Raw genomic sequence first — 15057 nt, 5'->3', positions numbered from 1 at the left:
ATGTCACCGGCTGGCGTTGAACAGGGTTTGTGGCACCACGTGTCGCAAGATGCCCATATGAAACTATGCCTCACGGATCAGGGGGTCTGGTGCTGTGGCCGCTGGCCCAGATTTAGGGTCACTGACATTTAGGAGCCAGGACACAGTTTCACATATGGGACCTACTGGGCCGCAGAGGACGCCGGTGGAGTATGTAAATGAGGAAGGAGTAATGTGGGCCAGCGTCAGGGGGCAGCGATGGTCTGAGAGGCTGGCTTGGTCGGGGGCCTCTGGCTTGGAGCTTACACAGGCATGTGGTGGGGCCTCCTTGACACACGCCCCTGTAGGCAGGTGATCAGTTTGGCCTGGTTGAGCAGGGTCGGGCCTGATGGGTTTGTTGTCTAGTGGGCCAGGGTACGGCAGGCACACAGGATTGCAGGCAACTCTGCTGAAGGGGATGGCGTCGGCCTCGTGGCGGGGTGGGAGGCGCCGCCCTGGCAGGGACGTTGGGCTTTCCGGAAGAGGACCACACCCAAGGCTACGTGCTTTTTATTCACACCCCTACATCCCACTCTGCTCATGCTTACAGGGGGCGTAACAGGCAACATTTCCACGAGAATCCCCACTGTCTGTATGACATGGTTCCGTCCACTGCCCACTACACTCCATACACCAGAGGTGTATGTCGCCATGGATATGGGTGTGTTCTGAATACTGCGGTCTGTCCAGCACATCACCGCCACTCTTGGCATTGTGTACTTTCCCAATCATTGTTCTACTGCATCCTTCACACATGCCTGGTTGCCACTTCTCCCCACATTCGGCTATTGTGTGGTTGAGGTACCATGCCTTTGATTGGTCATGTTCACGGCTTGCCCAGGTTACCATTGTGAATTGTTCTGTTGTGCCTGGTGGGTTGCGGTACAAAAGGGGGTGGTGATGGACGGAGCATCTGAATCAATCAAACACTCACACCCAGTCAAAGGATCTGGGTTTAATCCATCACCGTTCTTTAGCCCACTCTGCCACCCCAGTTCAGACATGGCTATATGCAAATCAGTCTGCCCCTGTGCCTCATGGGAACAGTCCAGCCCGAACTGCCAAGCCATGCCTTCCCTGGACCGGAAAAAGCTTCCGAGGACCGGTTTCTGGCATTCCAGCCGTCTTCAGCCCGGCTTGCTTGAATCCAGTGGCAAAGTGAGCAAGGGACTCACGTCTGAGCATACCCTGCCACACATATGGTGGCCAAAAGCGGTACAAAAGGGGGTGGTGATGGACGGAGCATCTGATTCAAACACTCACACCCAGTCAAAGGATATGGGTTTAATCCATCACCGTTCTTTAGCCCACTCTGCCACCCCAGTTCAGACTTGGCTATATGCAAATCAGTCTGACCCTGTGCCTCATGGGAACAGTCCAGCCCGAACTGCCAAGCCATGCCTTCCCTGGACCGGAAACAAGCTTCCGAGGACCGGTTTCTGGCATTCCAGCCGTCTTCAGCCCGGCTTGCTTCAATCCAGTGGCAAAGTGAGCAAGGGACTCACGTCTGAGCATACCCTGCCACACTTATGGCGGCCAAAAGCGGTACAAAAGGGGGTGGTGATGGACGGAGCATCTGAATCAATCAAACACTCACACCCAGTCAAAGGATCTGGGTTTAATCCATCACCGTTCTTTAGCCCACTCTGCCACCCCAGTTCAGACTTGGCTATATGCAAATCAGTCTGACCCTGTGCCTCATGGGAACAGTCCAGCCCGAACTGCCAAGCCATGCCTTCCCTGGACCGGAAACAAGCTTCCGAGGACCGGTTTCTGGCATTCCAGCCGTCTTCAGCCCGGCTTGCTTCAATCCAGTGGCAAAGTGAGCAAGGGACTCACGTCTGAGCATACCCTGCCACACTTATGGCGGCCAAAAGCGGTACAAAAGGGGGTGGTGATGGACGGAGCATCTGAATCAATCAAACACTCACACCCAGTCAAAGGATCTGGGTTTAATCCATCACCGTTCTTTAGCCCACTCTGCCACCCCAGTTCAGACATGGCTATATGCAAATCAGTCTGCCCCTGTGCCTCATGGGAACAGTCCAGCCCGAACTGCCAAGCCATGCCTTCCCTGGACCGGAAAAAGCTTCCGAGGACCGGTTTCTGGCATTCCAGCCGTCTTCAGCCCGGCTTGCTTGAATCCAGTGGCAAAGTGAGCAAGGGACTCACGTCTGAGCATACCCTGCTACACATATGGTGGCCAAAAGCGGTACAAAAGGGGGTGGTGATGGACGGAGCATCTGATTCAAACACTCACACCCAGTCAAAGGATATGGGTTTAATCCATCACCGTTCTTTAGCCCACTCTGCCACCCCAGTTCAGACTTGGCTATATGCAAATCAGTCTGACCCTGTGCCTCATGGGAACAGTCCAGCCCGAACTGCCAAGCCATGCCTTCCCTGGACCGGAAACAAGCTTCCGAGGACCGGTTTCTGGCATTCCAGCCGTCTTCAGCCCGGCTTGCTTCAATCCAGTGGCAAAGTGAGCAAGGGACTCACGTCTGAGCATACCCTGCCACACTTATGGCGGCCAAAAGCGGTACAAAAGGGGGTGGTGATGGACGGAGCATCTGAATCAATCAAACACTCACACCCAGTCAAAGGATCTGGGTTTAATCCATCACCGTTCTTTAGCCCACTCTGCCACCCCAGTTCAGACTTGGCTATATGCAAATCAGTCTGACCCTGTGCCTCATGGGAACAGTCCAGCCCGAACTGCCAAGCCATGCCTTCCCTGGACCGGAAACAAGCTTCCGAGGACCGGTTTCTGGCATTCCAGCCGTCTTCAGCCCGGCTTGCTTCAATCCAGTGGCAAAGTGAGCAAGGGACTCACGTCTGAGCATACCCCGCCACACTTATGGCGGCCAAAAGCGGTACAAAAGGGGGTGGTGATGGACGGAGCATCTGAATCAATCAAACACTCACACCCAGTCAAAGGATCTGGGTTTAATCCATCACCGTTCTTTAGCCCACTCTGCCACCCCAGTTCAGACATGGCTATATGCAAATCAGTCTGACCCTGTGCCTCATGGGAACAGTCCAGCCCGAACTGCCAGGCCATGCCATCCCTGGACCGGAAACAAGCTTCCGAGGACCGGTTTCTGGCATTCCAGCCGTCTTCAGCCCGGCTTGCTTGAATCCAGTGACAAAGTGAGCAAGGGACTCACCTCTGAGCATACCCTGCCACACTTATGGCGGCCAAAAGCGGTACAAAATGGGGTGGTGATGGACGGAGCATCTGAATCAATTGAACACTCACACCCAGTCAAAGGATCTGGGTTTAATCCATCACCGTTCTTTAGCCCACTCTGCCACCCCAGTTCAGACATGGCTATATGCAAATCAGTCTGACCCTGTGCCTCATGGGAACAGTCCAGCCCGAACTGCCAAGCCATGCCTTCCCTGGACCGGAAACAAGCTTCCGAGGACCGGTTTCTGGCATTCCAGCCGTCTGCAGCCCAGCTTGCTTGAATCCAGTGGCAAAGTGAGCAAGGGACTCACGTCTGAGCCTACCCTGCCACACTTATGGCGGCCAAAAGCGGTACAAAAGGGGGTGGTGATGGACGGAGCATCTGAATCAATCAAACACTCACACACAGTCAAAGGATCTGGGTTTAATCCATCACCGTTCTTAAGCCCACTCTGCCAACCCAGTTCAGACATGGCTATATGCAAATCAGTCTGACCCTGTGCCTCATGGGAACAGTCCAGCCCGAACTGCCAAGCCGTGCCTTCCCTGGACCGGAAACAAGCTTCCGTGGAACGGTTTCTGGCATTCCAGCCGTCTTCAGCCCGGCTTGCTTAAATCCAGTGGCAAAGTGAGCAAGGGACTCACGTCTGAGCATACCCTGCCACACTTATGGCGGCCAAAAGCGGTACAAAAGGGGGTGGTGATGGACGGAGCATCTGAATCAATCAAACACTCACACCCAGTCAAAGGATCTGGGTTTAATCCATCACCGTTCTTTAGCCCACTCTGCCACCCAAGTTCAGACATGGCTATATGCAAGTCAGTCTGACCCTGTGCCTCATGGGAACAGTCCAGCCCGAACTGCCAAGCCATGCCTTCCCTGGACCAGAAACAAGCTTCCGAGGACCGGTTTCTGGCATTCTAGCCGTCTTCAGCCCGGCTTGCTTGAATCCAGTGGCAAAATGAGCAAGGGACTCACGTCTGAGCATACCCTACCACACTTATGGCGGCCAAAAGCGGTACAAAAGGGGGTGGTGATGGACGGAGCATCTGAATCAATCAAACACTCACACCCAGTCAAAGGATCTGGGTTTAATCCATCACCGTACTTTATCCCACTCTGCCACCCCAGTTCAGACATGGCTATATGCAAATCAGTCTGACCCTGTGCCTCATGGGAACAGTCCAGCCCGAACTGCCAAGCCATGCCTTCCCTGGACCAGAAACAAGCTTCCGAGGACCGGTTTCTGGCATTCCAGCCGTCTTCAGCCCGGCTTGCTTGAATCCAGTGGCAAAGCCTTCTGGTCCTCGGAAGCTTGTTTCCTGTCCAGGGAAGGCATGGCTTGGCAGTTCGGGCTGGACTGTTCCTATGAGGCACAGGGTCAGACTGATTTGCATATAGCCATGTCTGAACTGGGGTGGCAGAGTGGGCTACAGAACGGTGATGGATCAAACCCAGATCTTTTGACTGGGTGTGAGTGTTTGATTGGTTCAGATGCTCCGTCCATCACCACCCCCTTTTGTACCGCTTTTGGCCGCCATAAGTGTGGCAGGGTATGCTCAGACGTGAGTCCCATGCTCACTTTGCCACTGGATTCAAGCAAGCCGGGCTGAAGACGGCTGGAATGCCAGAAACCGGTCCTTGGAAGCTTGTGTCCGGTCCAGGGAAGGCATTACTTGGCAGTTCGGGCTGGACTGTTCCCATGAGGCACAGGGTCAGACTGATTTGCATATAGCCATGTCTGAACTGGGGTGGCAGAGTGGGCTACAGAACGGTGATGGATCAAACCCAGATCTTTTGACTGGGTGTGAGTGTTTGATTGGTTCAGATGCTCCGTCCATCACCACCCCCTTTTGTACCGCTTTTGGCCGCCATAAGTGTGGCAGGGTATGCTCAGACGTGAGTCCCTTGCTCACTTTGCCACTGGATTCAAGCAAGCCGGGCTGAAGACGGCTGGAATGCCAGAAACCGGTCCTTGGAAGCTTGTGTCCGGTCCAGGGAAGGCATTACTTGGCAGTTCGGGCTGGACTGTTCCCATGAGGCACAGGGTCAGACTGATTTGCATATAGCCATGTCTGAACTGGGGTGGCAGAGTGGGCTAAAGAACGGTGATGGATCAAACCCAGGTCTTTTGACTGGGTGTGAGTGTTTGATTAGTTCAGATGCTCCGTCCATCACCACCCCCTTTTGTACCGCTTTTGGCCGCCATAAGTGTGGAAGGGTATGCTCAGACGTGAGTCCCTTGCTCACTTTGCCACTGTATAAAAGCAAGCCGGGCTGAAGACGGCTGGAATGCCAGAAACCCGTCCTCGGAAGCTTGTTTCCGGTCCAGGGAAGGCATGGCTTGGCAGTTCGGGCTGGACTGTTCCCATGAGGCACAGGGTCAGACTGATTTGCATATAGCCATGTCTGAACTGGGGTGGCAGAGTGGGCTAAAGAACGGTGATGGATCAAACCCAGATCTTTTGACTGGGTGTGAGTGTTTGATTGGTTCAGATGCTCCGTCCATCACCACCCCCTTTTGTATCGCTTTTGGCCGCCATAAGTGTGGCAGGGTATGCTCAGACGTGAGTCCCTTGCTCACTTTGCCACTGGATTTAAGCAAGCCAGGCTGAAGACGGCTGGAATGCCAGAAACCGGTCCTCGGAAGCTTGTTTCCGGTCCAGGGAAGGCATGGCTTGGCAGTTCGGGCTGGACTGTTCCCATGAGGCACAGGGTTAGACTGATTTGCATATAGCCATGTCTGAACTGGGGTGGCAGAGTGGGCTAAAGAACGGTGATGGATCAAACCCAGATCTTTTGACTGGGTGTGAGTGTTTGATTGGTTTAGATGCTCCATCCATCACCACCCCCTTTTGTACCGCTTTTGGCCGCCATAAGTGTGGCAGGGTATGCTCAGACGTGAGTCCCTTGCTCACTTTGCCACTGGATTCAAGCAAGCTGGGCTAAAGACGGCTGGAATGCCAGAAACCGGTCCTCGAAGCTTGTTTCTCCCAGGGAAGGCATGGCTTGGCAGTTCTGGCTGGACTGTTCCCATGAGGCACAGGGTCAGACTGATTTGCATATAGCCATGTCTGAACTGGGGTGGCAGAGTGGGCTAAAGAACGGTGATGGATGTTTCCGGTCCAGGGAAGGCATGGCTTGGCAGTTCGGGCTGGACTGTTCCCATGAGGCACAGGGTCAATCAATCAATCAATCAGTGACATTTATAGAGCGCACTACATACCCGTAGGGTCTCAAGGCGCTGGGGGAGGGGGGGTGCCGCTACTGCTCGAACAGCCAGGTCTTCAGCTTCTTCCTGAAGGAGAGGTGGTCTTGGGTCAGGCGCAGGTCGGTTGGGAGGGAGTTCCAGGTCTTGGCGGCCAGGTAGGAGAAGGACCTTCCTCCTGTAGTCGCTCTTCGGATGCGGGGGACGGCGGCGAGGGCGTGGTTGGCTGATCGGAGGTGGCGTTTGGGAGCGTAGAAGTTGATTCGGCTGTTGAGGTAGCTCGGGCCTTGGTCGTGTAGGGCTTTGTGTGCGTGGGTGAGGAGGCGGAAGGTGATTCTTTTGTTGACGGGGAGCCAGTGAAGGTCTCTCAGGTGTCCGGAGATGTGGCTGGTTCGTGGGATGTCGAGATTGAGTCTGGCAGAGGCGTTCTGGATCCGCTGGAGTCTTTTCTGGAGTTTGGCGGTGGTACCGGCGTAGAGGGCGTTGCCGTAGTCCAGTCGGCTAGTGACGAGGGCCTGGGTGACGGTCTTCCTGGTCTCGGTGGGGATCCACCAGAAGATCTTCCGTAGCATGCGTAGGATGTTGAAGCACGCCGAGGAGACGTTGTTGACTTGCCTGGTCATGGAGAGGGAGGAGTCCAGGATGAAGCCCAGGTTGCGTGCATGGTCTGTCGGTTTGGGTGCGGTGCCCAGGGCGGGAGGCCACCAGGAGTCGTCCCAGGCGGAGGGTGAAGAGCCCAGGATGAGGACCTCCGTCTTGTCGGAGTTCAGTTTCAGGCGGCTGGTCGTCATCCACTCGGCTACCTCTTTCATCCCTTCGTGCAGGTCGGCTCTGGCGGCGGCTGGGTCGTTGGTCAGGGAGAGGATCAGCTGGGTGTCGTCGGCGTAGGAGATTATGCTGAGGTTGTGTTGGCGTGCGATGGCCGCGAGTGGGCTCATGTAGACGTTGAAGAGGGTGGGGCTCAGAGAGGATCCTTGAGGGACGCCGCAGATGACTTCGGATGCCTCTGACTTGTACGGTGGGAGGCGGACTCTCTGTGTTCTTCCGTCGAGGAAGGAGATGATCCATTCCAGCGCCTTGTCCTGGATTCCGACGTTGCTGAGGCGCTGTACTAGGGTGCGGTGGCAGACAGTGTCGAATGCCGCGGAGAGGTCTAGGAGGATGAGGGCCGCTGTTTCTCCGTTGTCCATCAGGGTTCGGATGTCATCGGTGGCGGCGATGAGGGCGGTCTCGGTGCTGTGATTGGCGCGGAAGCCGGTCTGTGAGGGGTCGAGGGATCCATTCGTCTCGAGGAAGGCGGCCATCTGCTTGTTGACGGTCTTCTCGATGACTTTGGCTGGAAATGGGAGGAGCGAGATGGGGCGGTAATTCTTGAGTTCGGTGGGGTTCGCTGTGGGTTTCTTGAGTAGAGCGCTGAGTTCGGCGTGCTTCCAGCACTCAGGGAAGGTGGCGGTGTCGAAGGATGTGTTGATGATGTCTCGCAGGTGGGGTGCGATGACAGCGTCGGCCTTATTGAAGACGTAGTGAGGGCAGGGGTCTGTCGGAGATCCGGAGTGGATGGAGTTCATCGTTTGGATGGTGTCTTCGGTGCTGATCGGGGTCCAGGCGTGGAGGGTGGTGGTGGGGGGTGGTTGTTCGGTCCTGGTGTGCGTTGGTTGGTTGTTGAAGCTGTTGTGTATGTCTGCGATCTTGTTGTGGAAGTATGTAGCGAGGGAGTTGCAGAGGTCTTGCGATGGGGTGATGTCGTTGTTTCCTGCGCTGGGGTTGGATAGCTCTTTCACGATGTTGAAGAGTTCCTTGCAGTTGTGTGCGTTGTTGTCCAACCGGTCCTTAAATGCGGTTTTCTTGGCGGCGCGGATCAGCTGGTGGTGCTTCCGGGTGGCCAGCTTGAGGGTGGTCCTGTTGTCCGGTGTAGGTTCCCTTCTCCAGACTTTCTCGAGGGCTCGGCAGTTCTTCTTGGAGCTCTTGAGTTCCAGAGGGTCAGACTGATTTGCATATAGCCATGTCTGAACTGGGGTGGCAGAGTGGGCTAAAGAACGGTGATGGATCAAACCCAGATCTTTTGACTGGGTGTGAGTGTTTGATTGGTTCAGATGCTCCGTCCATCACCACCCCCTTTTGTACCGCTTTTGGCCGCCATAAGTGTGGCAGGGTATGCTCAGACGTGAGTCCCTTGCTCACTTTGCCACTGGATTCAAGCAAGCCGGGCTAAAGACGGCTGGAATGCCAGAAACCGGTCCTCGAAGCTTGTTTCTCCCAGGGAAGGCATGGCTTGGCAGTTCGGGCTGGACTGTTCCCATGAGGCACAGGGTCAGACTGATTTGCATATAGCCATGTCTGAACTGGGGTGGCAGAGTGGGCTAAAGAACGGTGATGGATCAAACCCAGATCTTTTGACAGGGTGTGAGTGTTTGATTGGTTAAGATGCTCCGTCCATCACCACCCCCTTTTGTACCGCTTTTTGCCGCCATAAGTGTGGAAGGGTATGCTCAGACATGAGTCCCTTGCTCACTTTTCCACTGGATTCAAGCAAGCCGGGCTGAAGACGGCTGGAATGCCAGAAACCGGACCTCGGAAGCTTGTTTCCGGTCCAGGGAAGGCATGGCTTGGCAGTTCGGGCTGGACTGTTCCCATGAGGCACAGGGTCAGACTGATTTGCATATAGCCATGTCTGAACTGGGGTGGCAGAGTGGGCTAAAGAACGGTGATGGATCAAACCCAGATCTTTTGACTGGGTGTGAGTGTTTGATTGGTTCAGATGCTCCGTCCATCACCACCCCCTTTTGTACCACTTTTGGCTGCCATAAGTGTGGCAGGGTATGCTCAGACGTGAGTCCCTTGCTCACTTTGCCACTGGATTCAAGCAAGCCGGGCTGAAGACGGCTGGAATGCCAGAAACCGGTCCTCGGAAGCGTGTTTCCGGTCCAGGGAAGGCATGGCTTGGCAGTTCGGGCTGGACTGTTCCCATGAGGCACAGGTTCAGACTGATTTGCATATAGCCATGTCTGAACTGGGGTGGCAGAGTGGGCTAAAGAACGGTGATGGATCAAACCCAGATCTTTTGACTGGGTGTGAGTGTTTGATTGGTTCAGATGCTCCGTCCATCACCACCCTTTTTTGTACCGTGCCTGGTGGGTTGGCATGTTGTTGTGCATGTTGATTGTGATTTTGTGACATGTGCATTGCCAAAGTTGTGGATTGCATGGTTGTGAATTTGAGGTGAGTGGGGTGTTAATTTGGAACTTGCCAAGAGGCTGTGCATTTCCCTTGGTGCCATCCTGGGAACACTGGTTGCTGATGGACTATCAGAGGGTGAGGGATCATGCACACTGGTTGTGTATTTGGAGGCGACATTGGTGAAGGTCCCATGGTGTTCTGATGTTACCTGCACATTGATGTGTGACGTGTGCTTCCTGTTGCCGTGATTGTATGCTGTGTCACCAGGGGGCACAGGTGGGACATGTGTGCAGTGGATTGCCCCCAACACGTGCATGCTTTCGGTTATGACGTATGATCCTTGCTTGGTCTCCAGTAGTTCCTGCTCATTGTGTTGGACGTATGGGGACTGGGGTGCCAGGGTGATGGTGATGTCCAGGACAGGTGTGGGGGACTTGGATGTGGCTGGCTGTGAAACTCCTCCGACTCTGGTGGTTGTTGGTTGGGGTGTGACAGGGGCCAACAGGTGCAGCACAGCCAGCAGCTTGGTGAGGGGTGGGATGTTGGTTGCCCGCAGTGTTGGTGCCGTTGGCCTGTTAGGCGATGATGGTCAGGATGCATGTGATGGTTGTCCCTTTCAGCCTGTAGTGGACAGTGACATTGTCAGATGATGGGCCTATGAGGCAGGTGCGTTTCCTGGGGGGCCGCTGTCTTTCTCTGTGCTGCCTCTATGGTGGTCCGGGGGGGTTGCTGGGTGGGTGCTGTGGCCCTCTTGGGTGTCTGGGCTGCATTTATGCCTTTGAGTCTCAGATTCCCCTCTGAGAGGGTCCACAGTGTTAAGGGCTTCACACAGAGCACGGGTTTGAGATTGTTCCCATTATCGCTGGTAACTCAGCACCGCACACCATGATAGGCGCTCTCTTTGAAATCTTTTTGATGACCTCCCCGAGGCTGATAAGTCAACCCTCTGATGTACCTCGGCGACCGAGCAACCTTTGGCCGATGACCGGTGGAGTTGCCCTACGCAACTATTGAGGAGTTTGGCTTTGGTTCCCCCCCCTGGCTGGCACCTACCCTCCTGATCGTCAGACACTGTTTCTTTTCTTGTCACCCTGTAGTGTTCCCTTCCCCCTCCCTCACTTTTCATTCTTCCTCTTCTATTCCATCCCTCCCTCCCCTAAATCTCTCTCTCCCCTGACTGTTGTTTTTTTCCCCACACCTGATCCATACCTTTGTCACTCATGTATCCCCAGTAACTACCTACCTGAAACTGTTGTTATTATGTGACTATGTTTTAAAGCAATCCTACCCACTCATGTAAAGCGCTCTGATACCTCTGGGTGTAGCCAGTGCTTTATAACACTTTTCAAATAAATAAATAAACAAATAAGGAAATAAATAAAAATGATGAGTGGCTCCATGGCATCTGTGTCCCTTCTGATTTCGCCCTGGGTTGGGCTCCCTTTTGTGGTGCACGCTGCCTTCCGACTTTACACCAGGTCAGAGCAGGTGTTAATTTCCTGCTACTAACATGCCCTATAGCATGTTTTGTGTTCTTATCGCACATCTGGCTGGTCGTTGTGAATGTTGAGGTGTCGTGTTTTCGCTGCTTTTGCACATGAATGCCTACTCTGCATCTCATTAGCGATAGTTGCGGAGGTCCTCTGTGGTGATGCTTTTTTTGGCAAAACAGGTTTTGTTTGTCAGAGTAACACATACAATGCAGATCTCTGAGTCCCAGAGACAGCTGCTGCATATAAGATACAAAAATTGACTTTGACGATTTTTCACATTAATGAACAGGAGACTATGAAAGGCAATAAAAATAAAATCAATCTCTGTAAAACAACCAACATCCCCCCTCCCTCCCTTCCTCCCAGTGCACCGTCTCCTTATTCCGGAACAATATATCACAGACTCGGACTGCCATTGATCTACACAAGAGCTTAACGTTCACGATACCCTTTCTCACCGAGGAACTGCCAGCAGTACAGGGAAATAATGTAAGGTAGGGGAGAGGCCAACAAGTTACTCTGGGTCTCAGCGCCGGCCCCCCTGCGGCGGCTCCAGCTCAAGACCCTGATAATCAGCCCAGCACCTCCAGATCTTATAGTCTTTCCGGGGGCACCCTCTAGCTTCAAAGATGGGGAGTTCGAGGCCCATACAGAAGTCCAGCTCATTTTTCTAAATCGAAACTGAAGGGGCAACAACCGTCCTTCCAGGCTCTAGCTATATCCCTCTTCGCTAAAGTTAAGCCTAGGAACATGAGATGACGCTTATAGATATTACCCCCAATCCCTTCCATGACATGTAGGAGGACAAGCTTCGACGAGCTAGGGAGCCCCATCCCAATACCTCAGAGAGACAAGCCAAAACTCCCCTCCAGTATCGTGCGAGCTCTGAGCAGGGCCATATGGTGTGTAACAGAGTCCCCTCCTTGTGCCCACAACAGAGGCACACCGAGGAAGCCACCAAGCCCGCCCCCCAGAGCCTAACCATGGTGAAATAGACCCGGTGGAGGTTTTGAATTGAATCAACCGCAGGCTCATTGCAATAGCCGCCCCTCGCGGGGAAGCCAAGGCTTCTGTCCAGTCCTCTTCCTCCATCTGACCCACATCTCCCTCCCAGACCTCCTGCAAATTCTGCGACGAGGGGGAACAATGCGTGACCAAGGACTGATAGATGTTAGAGATCTTATGGTCCAGGAGGTCCCCCATAAATACCTTCGCCTCTACTGGGCTGAACTCCGGCAGCTAGTCCAGGCCCTCCAAGCTGGGGGAGATAGCATGCCTAAATTGCAGATATATTAAAAATTGCGTCTTTGGCATCTGGTAATCCTTCTGGATGTCTTGAAAGGATTTTAAAATTGTGCCTCGCATAACATCTCCTAGAGTAAATATTTTAATGTAGTCCCGATCGCGAAACCCAGAGAGATTCAGCAATTGCGGAATGCGGCAGTTGTGCCATAATGGGGTCTATCAAATCAATTTATTCCACCAGCCCATCCTCCATAACGTCTACCTCCGCGTGGCAGATTTAAGGGGACGCCTTAACAGAGCAGAGTAGAGAAGAGTATGGAGGGACCAGTCACCCATGGAGCGCCATTCCACTGCATACACCGGGTCCACTCTGTCCCCATACCACCACTCGTTTAAGACAAGTAGATGTGATGCTACATATAAAGACCAAATATCGGAGGTTGCCAGCCCCCCACAATACGTGGATAAGAAAAATTTCCAGATCACCACCCTCACCGTGCCGCCATTCCAAAGGAACTGTCCCAGGATAGAACTCACCTGCCGGAACCACCGCGGGGGAATCGGGTAGGGATGATTTTGTCATTACTACAACACTCACAGGAGCGCTACCATCTTAAAGATGGCCGACTGGCCGTAGATGGACAGGGGCATGTGGGACGAGGTCTTAATATCTTCACGCACCCGCTCCCATACAGGAGCAAGGTTCCGCTCCCAAGCTGTGGGGGGTATCGGACAAATAGACCCCCAAATATTTCATGCCCCCACTTACTACCTGTACCGATAGCGCCCAAGAACCAAGCTCACCCTGACTTTCCAATACCCACAGGGTTGATTTCCGAGGGTTTATATAAGACCTGATGTTTCCCCAAAGATCTGCATGATACACAACAACCGAGGGCCCGTTTGCTCCAAGTTCGTAAGAAAAAACAAAACATCATCTGCATGAAGGGCAATGCAATCGGAGAGACCGTGCACCCATTCAAAACCGGACACCTGAGCGCCCATCCGCACCCAACCAGCCAAGGATTCCATTGCTAGAGCGAAAAGATATGGGGACAGAGGACACCCCTGCCTGGTGCCCTGTCCGAAAGAGAATGCGGAAGAGACGAAGCCCTCGACCCGTACCGATGCCGTCAGGTCAGTGTATAACAGGGTCAGGTAGGACAAGAAACATGGTCCGAGGTTTAACCGCCACAGGAGCATGAATAGATAGACCCAACTCAAGGAATCAAATGCCCTATCCATATCCGCAAGCAAGAGCGCGGCCCGTCCTCCCAACCCCTGAACCGTCGCGACAGCCACATGTGCCCACCTAATAATATGATGTGTTGCACGCTGGGGCATAAACCCTGCCTAGTCCGGATGAACCAATAAGGTTATGTGGGGGTGGAGGCGGTTCGCCAATGCCTTAGCTAAGATCTTGGCCTCCATGTTCAGGAGGGAGATAGGGCGATACGATGCGTGCTGTTCCGGAGTTCTACCGGGCTTATGAAAAACCACTATTTCCACATGTCTCCAGTCACTGGGCAGATACCCCCGGCCCTGGCCTCCTACACCACCCTACGTTAGTGGGGCCCCAACTGAAGAAAATATTTTTTTTCAAATTTGCACGGAAAGCCATTAGGGCCCGGTGCCCTGCCCGTGTTCAGATCTCCTAGGGCCGCCCCCAGCTCCTCTTCAGTAAGTGGACCCTCCAGTTCTTCCCTAACTTCATCCGGCAATGCCTTCGGCGGGAGATCGGGCAAAAAACGGTCAATGACTTCCGGCGAGAGGCATTCCATGGGGGCATATAATTGAGCGTAATACTCTGCAAAGCTGCATGCAATAGCCGACACGCCAGACAAAGGGAGCCCATCTGAACACAGAACACCCGGGAGGACCTGGGGGCGAAGCGAGCACTGACAAATTCGATGTAACATTTTACCAGATTTGTTGGCCGACTGGTAGATCCTACTACAAGTAGCCATCCACGTCTGGCCTGCGTTGTCTAAGAGGATATGTGAGTATTCCTGCTGCGCTAACAATAACTGATGTCAAGCCAGCCGCCCCCCCCCTCTTCCCACCGCGCGTCTCCAACTCGAGAATAGTTGCTTCTGCATGAACCAGGGCCTCTCTACGCAGTCTTCGGGCAGCATCTCAAAATGAGATGTCCACCCCTCAAATGGTGGGCTTCAAAGCCTCCCAAAGAGTCTCCGCCTCTGAGACCGAACCGAAATTAATAGCCAAATATTGATCAATGGCATCCTCCAGTCGTTCCCTAGAGTCCTCCTTCTGGCGGTTCCAGACAGATAAGTGCCATGGGAACGGCCCACAGGACCCCCACTCGTATAGTAAGTGCCACCGGGAAGTGGTCGGAAATTCCCAGCAGGAGGATATCCGCCCCTACCACCCTGCTGTCAAAGATCCGTGGAATAAACAGATAATCCAGGCAGGAAAAAGAACCATGAACTGCCAAGAGATACATGTAGCCCTGTGTGTTACCATGTATCCTGCACCAGGGGTCGATCCAGTCGAGACTCATCACTAAGGAGTATAATTTAGTAGGGTGGCGGCCTCAGACAGACCCCCGACTTCCGTCTGTCCCTGGCCACATCCATCACATTGGTCCAGTCCCCTCCAACAATGGCCAGGCCCTCTGGTATATCCACCCACAAGGACATAATATTTTCTGCCAGCCCCAGGAAAGAGGCGGGGCACATAGACACTCCCCAGAACCAAGGTC

This window comes from Lissotriton helveticus, chromosome 4_1 (assembly GCF_964261635.1).
Source record: "Lissotriton helveticus chromosome 4_1, aLisHel1.1, whole genome shotgun sequence".
NCBI lineage: Eukaryota > Metazoa > Chordata > Amphibia > Caudata > Salamandridae > Lissotriton > Lissotriton helveticus.
Note: the sequence above shows the minus strand (reverse complement) of the source record.